Below are 10348 nucleotides of genomic sequence, written 5' to 3' on the forward strand. Positions count from 1 at the left end.
TAGCCTGCTTGGGATATGGACATTCCCTGAAGAAGTGACCATTTCTTCCACAATTGTAACACGGATAATTGTGACCCTGGGATGTTGGAGCATTGCCACCAGGAGCATTGGTCTATTGTGAATTCGGGTAAGGTTATAGCAGGATAGGACATTTGACTATTGCCCAGCTTGGAACTACGGCGGATGATAAGGAGGACGATAATGGTTGACTGGATGATAGATTATCTTTTGCCTATTTTGATTTCCACCAAAAGATCTAGACGTCACACTCTTCTTTTTCTTAATCTCCTTATGCTACCGATACTTTTCCTCAGAAGCAATTGCAATATTCACTGCCTCATGATAAGTAACATTGGCACATGCAGTCATCATTGTCTGTAATTTAGTATTTAGTCCCCTCATGAACCATTTCTTTTTCTTGGTATCTGTATTGACATGTTCAGATGCATACTAGTGACAGGTGATTGAATCTACCCACATATTGCATAACCATTTGATCCCCTTGCTTCAAAGCAAGGAACTCATCCAGCTTCATGGCCATCACCCCTTCTAGAATATAACTGAGCTCTGAAGGCTAGTACAGAACTCAGCCCAAGTTATTGGAATGCCAGCTGGTTGCATAGCCACTAGATTTTCCCACTAGGCACCTGCTGCACCTCTAAGTTGCTAGGCAGCAAACACAGGCTTCTGCATCTCCATGCATGGAATAAGATCAAATTTCTACTCCATGGTCCGAAGCCAATCATTAGCCTCTAGTGGTTCATCTGCCTTAGTGAACACTGGGGGTTTTGTATTTGTAAAATCAACATACGTAGCCTCCTGCCTATTATGATTGTGGCCATGGTTTCCTTGCACCATATTCTGATTATGCACCATATTCTGATTACTCTAAGCTATCTCTCGAAGCAATTGAGCATTTTCTACGGTCACATGGACCAGTGCTGCTATAGCATTAGCTAAAGTTGGCGGAACTGGTGGTGGATCAGGAACACCACCCTCTTCATGTGAAGAACTAGGAATATTCGAAGCATGAGTACGAGGCATCTGTTCATAATAAACCAAACTTTACTCACAAGCTTTTATTGAGATATAAAAGAGCTCACTGCAAACACATTACATTAGGTTTACTTATTTAAGCACAAACCCACACCTAAACAAGACTACTTAACTTAACTAGATCTCCTATTTTACAACTCTACTCTTCTCCTCAACCACATCAAACCTCGTGATTGGTATCCATTCCAGAAACATTTCCGCCTTTATTATCACTTTCATCAACCATCACTAATTCTTCTAGGATCTTCTTCTTCTTCCTCCTCTTCAAGTTCATCATCATCAGCAATGATGACATCGGGGTCCATTGCATCAGCTTGAGGTTCATGATTTGGATCTAGGAGGTTGCTCAGCCTATGGACTTCTTCATGCAAAGTAGTATTATGTTCTTCTAAATCTTCTACATAAAATTCTAGTTCATGCGCTCTTGCTCTAGCTACATCTTCCCTATGCCAAGCCTCATTTCTCCCTTCCACCATACGTACTAACATACGCTCGTAGTTCTTATGAGCGGTGGTGCTACACTTCAATTGCTCCTTTAACTTGCCCAGCCGGATAGTATCTAAGGCTCTATCCCTAGTAGCCTGTGCTAACTCTATTGAAAGCTTCTGTATCTCTGCCTAGGGATCAGGCCTAGAGTTGCTACTACTAGCACCGTCATTTCTAGGGGCAAGCTGGTGATGAGTAACTCCTTTAGGTCCAACAGGACTTATGGGGCGTTACCTTGGTGCGAGCCATACTGTAGGAAGCAAGATTAATCCAATTAAGACCATCAGATCAAAATCTAAAGAGTAGCCAGGATGGATTACATAACTCAACCCAAACTCACTACCCAACCTAGACTCAGGGTGAAGGAAGTAACAATTGAATTAATCATGATGCATGAATCGTTCTTATGAACAAAAACATCAAAGCTTATAAGGTACATAACCACAGTTATTTTTATATAGGGAATAATAAGATTACTACTCCACCACACAAACCCTTTTTAATCAATTAAGCAATGGTGAGAATGAAATAAGATAAGCCAGAAGCAATTTGGACCAAATTAACAAGTTATATCTATTTGCCCCAAATCATTTTGAAGTTTTTGTAAAACAATACAACAAAGACTTTGTAACGATCGCTCTGATACCATTCTATGGCAGAACCTCCTAAATTATAGGACCCACATGCACTTGTCACTATCCAACGACCTTTGACAATTATGCATATGTTCCTAGTAACTTAAGAAGTCTATCGGGTGTCCTCGGGGAATCCCAAATCATCCACCATTTCTGAGCAGGATCATATTACAGAGTCATTGCAGTATTACAACATTTATTCAAATATATATACATCAGAGTAAAATAGCGGAAGTCTTACGATAACTTAATTTACAAACCAGTTGTTTCAAACCTTACAAACTAAGTTCGATAATTATTACAAACCATAGTAGTAGTGGAGTGGCATAATTAACATAAACATAACACGCAAAATAAGCATCCTGCTCAAGGATCACACATTCACTTATCGTCATCGACAGGAACAACAGTCATGCAGCAAGGCCCAAAACAGACCTGCTCATGAGGCTCACCTGCAATAAGGGTCAATGAACCCTAAGTACAAAAGTACTCAACAAGACTTAATCGAAATAAAAACTGAGAAGACTCAGGAATGCAGGCTTAGGGATTCAAGGTATGGCTTTAGCAATACTCAAAGTTCTTTTGCGTAAAAGCTCTTTACAAAATTTTAGTATTTCAACATTTCAACTTCATAAGAACCATATATGAATCTGCCATGATCTGTAATGAGATCATGAACTTCGTATCAAACTCTTTCTCAAGTCCAGCTCAAGTTTTAGTTATTAACTACGATGATGAACAGTGAGTTGAGTCTCCATAACCGAAGAGCAACGACGATTCGAACCGAATTAAACCCAGCTGGAGATTCTAGACCACACGACATATGTAGGTCCCCTGACTTACATATATCAACCTACCCTCGGATCTTCTAAAACAAGAACGGGTCCACGCCACCTGAGAATACAGTACTCCACCAATCCTGGCCCATTACCACGTGGGTACACGCTATTGCCCGCCATCTCTCCACTCCTAGTGCATGAGTAGCCATTCTTCGTAATAGAATAGCCGAGTTAAGGCTTACCAGAGTATGTGGTTAGTACTACAAAGTCTCATCTCATGCAATTCAACAACGGACGGACCTTAATCGACACAGGCGGAAAGAAGCCGCTCACAAGACCTCCATGTCTTGTGGCTCTCACACACCGAGTCCGCCTGGTCTAGATTTATTACTTCCATGCTCATATCTCATGATAACATAAGTAACCAAAGATCCATTTAAAATTATCAGGTGATAGGTAATCACCCGACTAAGCATAACTAAGCATATCTAGACATTTACTGAATAAAACAGGTAATCAAGGTAGATATGGAAAAACAAGGTTAGTAATGCACCAATTAGGTTTCCACTTGACTCCTAATCACTTAATGCAGTAAAGAAAATCAAAAGCGATAAAATTTGTAAAACATAAGGTAGGGTTAAATGCATCCGAGGCTTACCTTCGTTGATGAAAAAGTTAGGTTCCTACAACGTTCCACAAGTATCCGATCCGACCTCAACAGATGGATTAACCTCCTCCTGCAACTTGATTAACTACCACGTGTTCACCTTCGTTCACTACACGTAGTAACAATGCCATGTTTAACATGATGCGGAATACGAAACATGATGCGTGATGATGGATGTAAAATTAACAATTCAAATACAACTTTCCTTCGCGGCACAGTTGCAATTCAAACGAACTAAATCTTTTTCGTAACACATACATCAATTGCCAAGGATCATTATCAACTAATGACCCAAGGTCATCCACTCAATCCAAAATTTCAAACAAAACCTAAATCATTAAAGGTTACTATTTGCTTTTATGAATTAATTATTCAATTCAAAATTATGAAATAAATCAACTTATTCCAATTGAGCTCAAAATTTTTGTCAATGTTCATTACATGATAACTAAGTGGGAAAACAATTTTATAATTTTTGGATAATTAATTAAGCCTAGAAAAATCATGGAAACCCATTTATTAATTAATTGAGCAATTTTATCACATTCAAAAAGTGCTTGTAAATCAATATTTCATATTTTTCTTAAATAATATACATCACAGAGAGGTCACACAAAAAATTTCATAATTTTTAGAGCTCTAAATAAATCTACACAAAAATAACAAATCATATCACTATTCATTTAAATCTGAAAAACAGAAAATTCATTTTGAATGCTGAGTCACTGACATCGGGTCCCACCTGTCATCCCTAACCTCCCGCGTTTGACCACGGCGACGACGCGCTAAGCCGACGATAACTCGCCGATGGTGAGTCCAACGGCGACGGCCAAGGTACCAAAACGTTCATAAGGACTAGGCGCACCTACTGATGCCTCTACTTGCACTGATTATGACTCCATACCACCTCAATGCCGGCCATGGCGGACACGGCCAAGCGGCTGCACTATGCCAGCGAAACAAGGCCAGTAGAGATCAAACAAAAGGCATGGGAAGGTTCAACAGCTCACCACGAACACGTCGGAGCAAAGAGCGAGACCGGAGAAGCAACGGTGACAGCGGGTCGACGTTCACAGCAGCCACGGCGGAGCAAGCGACGACTGACGGTGGCGCTCAAGGCAACTATGATGGACAAAATGAGCAAGCCAACAAGGTAATAAGCACCACGGTATCGAGATAGAGCTATAGGTACACAAAGCAAGGGCAACGGCTCACCGGAGAGCGCTGGCCACGGAGATGCACTTACGGCGGTGAGGTTGCCGGCCGCGAGGTAGAAAGGTGGCTAGCGACGATTCCTAGTGAAATCAGACGACCACAGTTGGATGGCTAGGTGCGCAAGGAGTAGGCGAAGCTATTGAGTGCTTTGCTGTGACTGAGGGAGGCACTACAGCGACGGCGCGAGCTCGCCGGAGTTGAGCAAGGCGACAGGGAAAAACAGAGCAACGAAATGAAAAACGGCGACGACGTCTGATCTTTATAGAGCGGCCAAGAGAGCAAGGAGATGACACGCAGTGGCCTTCTCCGCGCTAGTGCAAAGCCAAGGGTGGCCATAGGCGCGTCTGGAACCGAGCAGAAGGTTGCCGGTGGTGGGGCGGTGGTCGTGACACTGTTCACTACAATTACTGAATTGCCATTCGTTTTAAAATCCAAATTACTCCCAAATTTGTATAACAACTCAAAAATCTCCAAAAATAAAAGTTGCTCAAAATTCAAAGTTCTACAACTTTACTTTTATAACCATCCCCTAATTCGGTCTATATTTTAAATGAATTTTTGAATTCAAATAGGGGACCTTTAACAAATTTCGCCTTTTCAAATTACTTCAAATTTTTCATAACAACTTTGAAAACTCTAAAAACAAACTTTGTATAACTTACCAAGCTCTACACTTTTACTTTTAGGCTCAACCCCAAAATATGCTTAGATTTTGAAATGAGTTTTCAAGGGTAGGATTTAAATGCTTGAAAATCAGGGTTTTCTTGAAAATTCAAATCCAAACCAAATTTTGAACTTGATTCAAACAATACAATTCAACACATACCACATAAAATTAAACTTGTTTTAATGTTTGCATATCAAAATTTTCACTAAATGCCAAATGCTTTGCAATGCATATGATGACATGGCAGGTTTTAGTATTTAAACACCCGAGGTATTACACGAGGACCGTACCCTGTACACCTATAGGACAGTACCGACAGGGCATGTCAGAAGGGTGCCCTGCAACCTTTCAAGCATGTCAGAACCCAAGCAGTATTGTGCGCACCGACGTTTGCCCTATAGTGTTGTGGGCACCATCAATTCCCCTACCAGGCTGAACACGGTAAAACCCCCACATGCCCCTAGGCATCAACAGTGTTATGGGCACCATTGTTTATCATACATGATGAATACGATAAATCCTCCCATATGTGTCTGACATAAACAGTGTTATGGGCGCCTACAATTATCTTGTACCCTAACGGCGTGGGCAACAAGACTTAGTAGCATATGTACTCTCTCTCTCCTATAAGGCTGTCCCCTTCATCTATAAAAGGGGATGCGCTCTCACCCAATACGAGAAACAACTCCAACTCCAATAAGGACTCAAACAATTCGAACAACCAACGATCGATTCACCCTCTGCTAGCTTTAGACACTCTAAATCTATACAGAGCACACGCTCGAATACTTAGCACACGTAGAAGCTCTCGTCACTCTCGGCCCTTCATTCTGGAGTCCGACCGGACCTCTTGCACCCCCATCTTTCTCCCTCTCATTTATAACCCCACAGCAAACTTCAAGCACCTAGGCTTAGGAATAAAGTCACTGACTGACTCAAACTAGACATAGGGCACGTTGCCTGAACCAGTATAAACCCCATGGCATTGAGTGCTAGGCCACATCCGATCACAACGTATGGCAAAACTACAAATATTTATGTGTTGGTCGCTTTTTACACCGACAGTTGGTGACGTCCGTGGAGAGGACGTCGTATGTTCACGCTTTTGGTCATCGGATGGCCTAATTTTCTGCCATCTTTGCCATGGCGGGCTCAAGCGATACGACTCGCTTTGGCTCACTGGAGTTTCCTGCACTCCCACCTATTCAGATGTGGGTTCCACCTGTCTTCGACCCATCCTAGGCATTTCTCTTCAGAAGCCTGGACTTCGTCATCAACTGGCTTGGCGTGCTGCGCCTCTGTGAGGAGGCACTTGTTCCGGTGCCCGTCGGAGGGGCACCCTCCATCGGCTCCAGGACTCCTGACGACTTCAACAACAAGGCACCTTGCGCTTCGCTCCGAGCCCACACAGGGCTCAAACCCAACTGTGAGTAATGTACGCTTTGTTATTTACTCACTATTTATTGTCTTTTGTTGATTCTCTGGAGGGACCCCAGTTGTCCCTAACATGACCATCGCACGACCGGTTCCCCTATGGCCTCATGTCCCCCGTGAACACGTATGCACGGGGGCAATGAAAGATGCTGGCACCACACCCTCTCACATCCGAATTCGTGGGGATGGTGGACTACTCTCCCACCTCTTTTCATGCCCTCATGGATGACGATGTTGAGAGCGATGGCTCCAACATCGGCGACATCAGTGGCACCTAGCCACCCTCTGTCCTGGGAGTGCGCTATGGCGGATGCTCCAAGACAGCCGCCGGTGGTGGCGGAGTCTCTACAAACCCATAGCCCTCCAGACCCTTGCGCGGATGCCCTCGCATGTGTCTAGGAGCACGGCGAGGAGCTATGACAAAGGCGATAGAACCTAGCCGACACCTACGTCGGTGCCCTCAGCGCACCATGATGCGCCCCATGCGTGTAACCCAGCAAGCGATGCCTAGGGTCATGCCCGCTAGGTCTAGCGCAACATCATGGACTGGGGGGAACGATCCCCCATAGTTTGCTCAGGCTGGCCAGAACATCACCGCCAGCAGCGATGCTTCTACGTGGCCTTCCCAAGCTGGAACAACCCCTAGGAACAGGCGATCCACCAGAACATCGGGGCACTGGTGGAAACTGCTGCTGTTCAACAGGCAAAAAGCTCTGTGTCACGCCACCGACTCACGGCCTCTTTCCCTACTTGGGGAATGGGGGGCGCCAGTCCAACCGCTCAATCCACTCACCATTGTGGCCACGGGGTGTGGAACGGGAGGGTGCAGCTGTGCCACAGCCTGACCTCGGCACCCGCTCCACACTGACCGCCTGTACGTGAACGTCTTGGGCCGAACCAAGATGCTTGCAGCGTCATCAGCAACTAGTGTTGGGTCCAGCGTGATGATGACATGCATCAGGCGGTGGTGAGAGCAGACGACATAGGCTCCGGCCGGACCATCGAGGGGACCAATGAAACTGCACCTAGGCATGGTCACTAACCCAATGACTAGAGTCCCAGCCCTAGATGGCTTGGGACCATGAGCCTTTGGCCGACGCATCTAGAGAGCGCTGTTCCCACAATGCTTCCGACCGCCAACCAACAACGCCAAATATACCAGGGAGACGAATCTCGGTATATGGCTTGAAGACTTCTGGCTCGTCTGCCGAGCCTAGGGGAATGGATGATGATCACTTCATCATTCCATACCTCCCCATCTATGTGGGGGAACATGTTCAAGCATGGCTCAAATTCCTCCTGCACGACAGCATCTATGACTGGGTGGACCTCAAGAGGATCTTCGTCGAAAATTTCCAGGGGACATATATCCGCCCTGGGAACTTCTAGGACCTCAAGAGCTGCTAGTAGGAGCCCAATGAGTCCCTACGGGATTACATCCGCCTGGTTCTTCGAAGCGGTGCAACTCCCTTCCTAATGTCGTCGATGCTAGACAGTCATCAGCGCATTCCTCTCTAGGACAACATGTGAGTCCCTGATCCACAAGCTTAGCTGCCTAAAGCCCTGTACCACCCGCGACCTGCTTGACATTGCCACAAACCACGCCTTTGGTGAGGAGGCAGTCGAAAGCGGTCTTCAACATAGGCCGAGACAAAGGCAAGACCAAGCACGAGGACCAAGATGAGGGCCCTCTCCACATAGAGGGGCAAAAGGAACAAGAAGGATCGGCGTCGATAGGCCAACTCCATGTTGGTTGCCACAGCTGATTGCACTAGGCAATGCAGCCCCAGTAGGGCCTGCTTGACCACTTCGACAAGCTCATGGATAGCCCATGCACCAACCATGCTTACCCCATCAAGCACCTCTACAAGGACTATGAGTTCCTCAAGCATTTCCTACGACACGACGGCTGGGCCGAAAGAAGGAAAGGGCAAAGAGGCGGCAACCAAGAAAGGAGGCGTGATGGGCAAGGATGGGGATGGCTTCCTTGACCCCAAGGAATGCATCATGATCTTCAAGGGATCTGATGCCATCTACTCTAAGCACCAGCACAAAGTGTGCCTACCAAGAGGCATGCATCGCCGAAACGGCCGTCCCCTCCTTCCTTCACTGGTCGGAATCTCCAATCACCTTTGACTAGAGGGACCATCCATCCCACGTCGCCAGACTGGGATGCTACCCGCTCATCATCGACCCCATCATCCACAAGAAGCACCTCACTAAGGTGCTAATGGATGAAGGCAGTGGCCTCAACATCCTCTACGTTGACACCCTCGACGCCATGCGCATCCCCCGGTCGGAGCTCCAACCGGCGAGCTCTCCCTTCCACTGTGTGATCCTAGGAGGCATAGGCATACCCGCTTGGGCAGATCGACCTACATGTCACATTTGGCAACCGAGCCAACTTCTGCTCGGAGGTGCTTACCTTCGAGGTGGTGGACTTCCTGGGGTCTTACCACGCCATCTTAGGGCACCCATGCTATGCCAAGTTCATGGTGGTCCCCAACTACACCTACCTAAAGCTAAAGATGTTAAGACCGAATGACGTCATCACTATGGGTAGCACCTTCTCACATGCCTTCACGTGCGACCGCAAGCATTACGAGCTCGCCACTGCCGTCATCAACTCTTCCGAGCTCCCATGGCTTGGGGAGTTGTCGACCCTAGTAGTCTTGGACTACAACAAGCCAACCTTTTCCACTGCCTTCCACCCACTTGAGGAAACTAAGGCAGTGGGGATCAACCCTGCTAACCCTACCAAGATGGTGTGGATCGAGACCCAGCTCTTGGCCAAATAGGAATGCGAGCTCATCGACTTTCTACGCGCCAATCGTGATGTCTTCGCATGGAAACCTTCGAACATGCCAGGCATACCGCGGGAGGTCACCGAGCACACACTACGCCTCGTCCCGAGCTTGAAGCCCCCTAAGCAATGCCTTTGTCGCTTTGACAATGAGAGGCATAGGGCCATAGGCGAGGAGGTCGCCAAACTCCTGGCAGCTGGCTTTATCAGAGAGGTATTCCACTCCGACTAGCTTGCCAATCCCGTTCTTGTTAAAAAGAAGACTGGGAAATGGAGAATGTGAATTGATTATATTGGCCTCAATAAAGTGTGTCCAAAGGATCACTCTCCTTTGTCGCACATAGACCAGATAGTCGACTCCACCTTGGGATGTGAGATCCTCTCCTTTCTGGATGCCTACTCAAGCTATCACCAGATCGCTATGAAAGAGTCTAATCAGCTAACAACCTTGTTCATCACCCCATATGGTTCATACTATTACAAAACCATGCCCTTTGGTTTGAAGAATGCTGGCGCCACCTACCAAAGGTGCATGCAGCAATGCTTCGCCGATCAAATCAACCCGCTCGATCAGCCTGATCAAGCTGAGCGGCCAAAACCAACAAT

The sequence above is a fragment of the Miscanthus floridulus genome, chromosome 1 (genome assembly GCF_019320115.1).
Source record: "Miscanthus floridulus cultivar M001 chromosome 1, ASM1932011v1, whole genome shotgun sequence".
NCBI lineage: Eukaryota > Viridiplantae > Streptophyta > Magnoliopsida > Poales > Poaceae > Miscanthus > Miscanthus floridulus.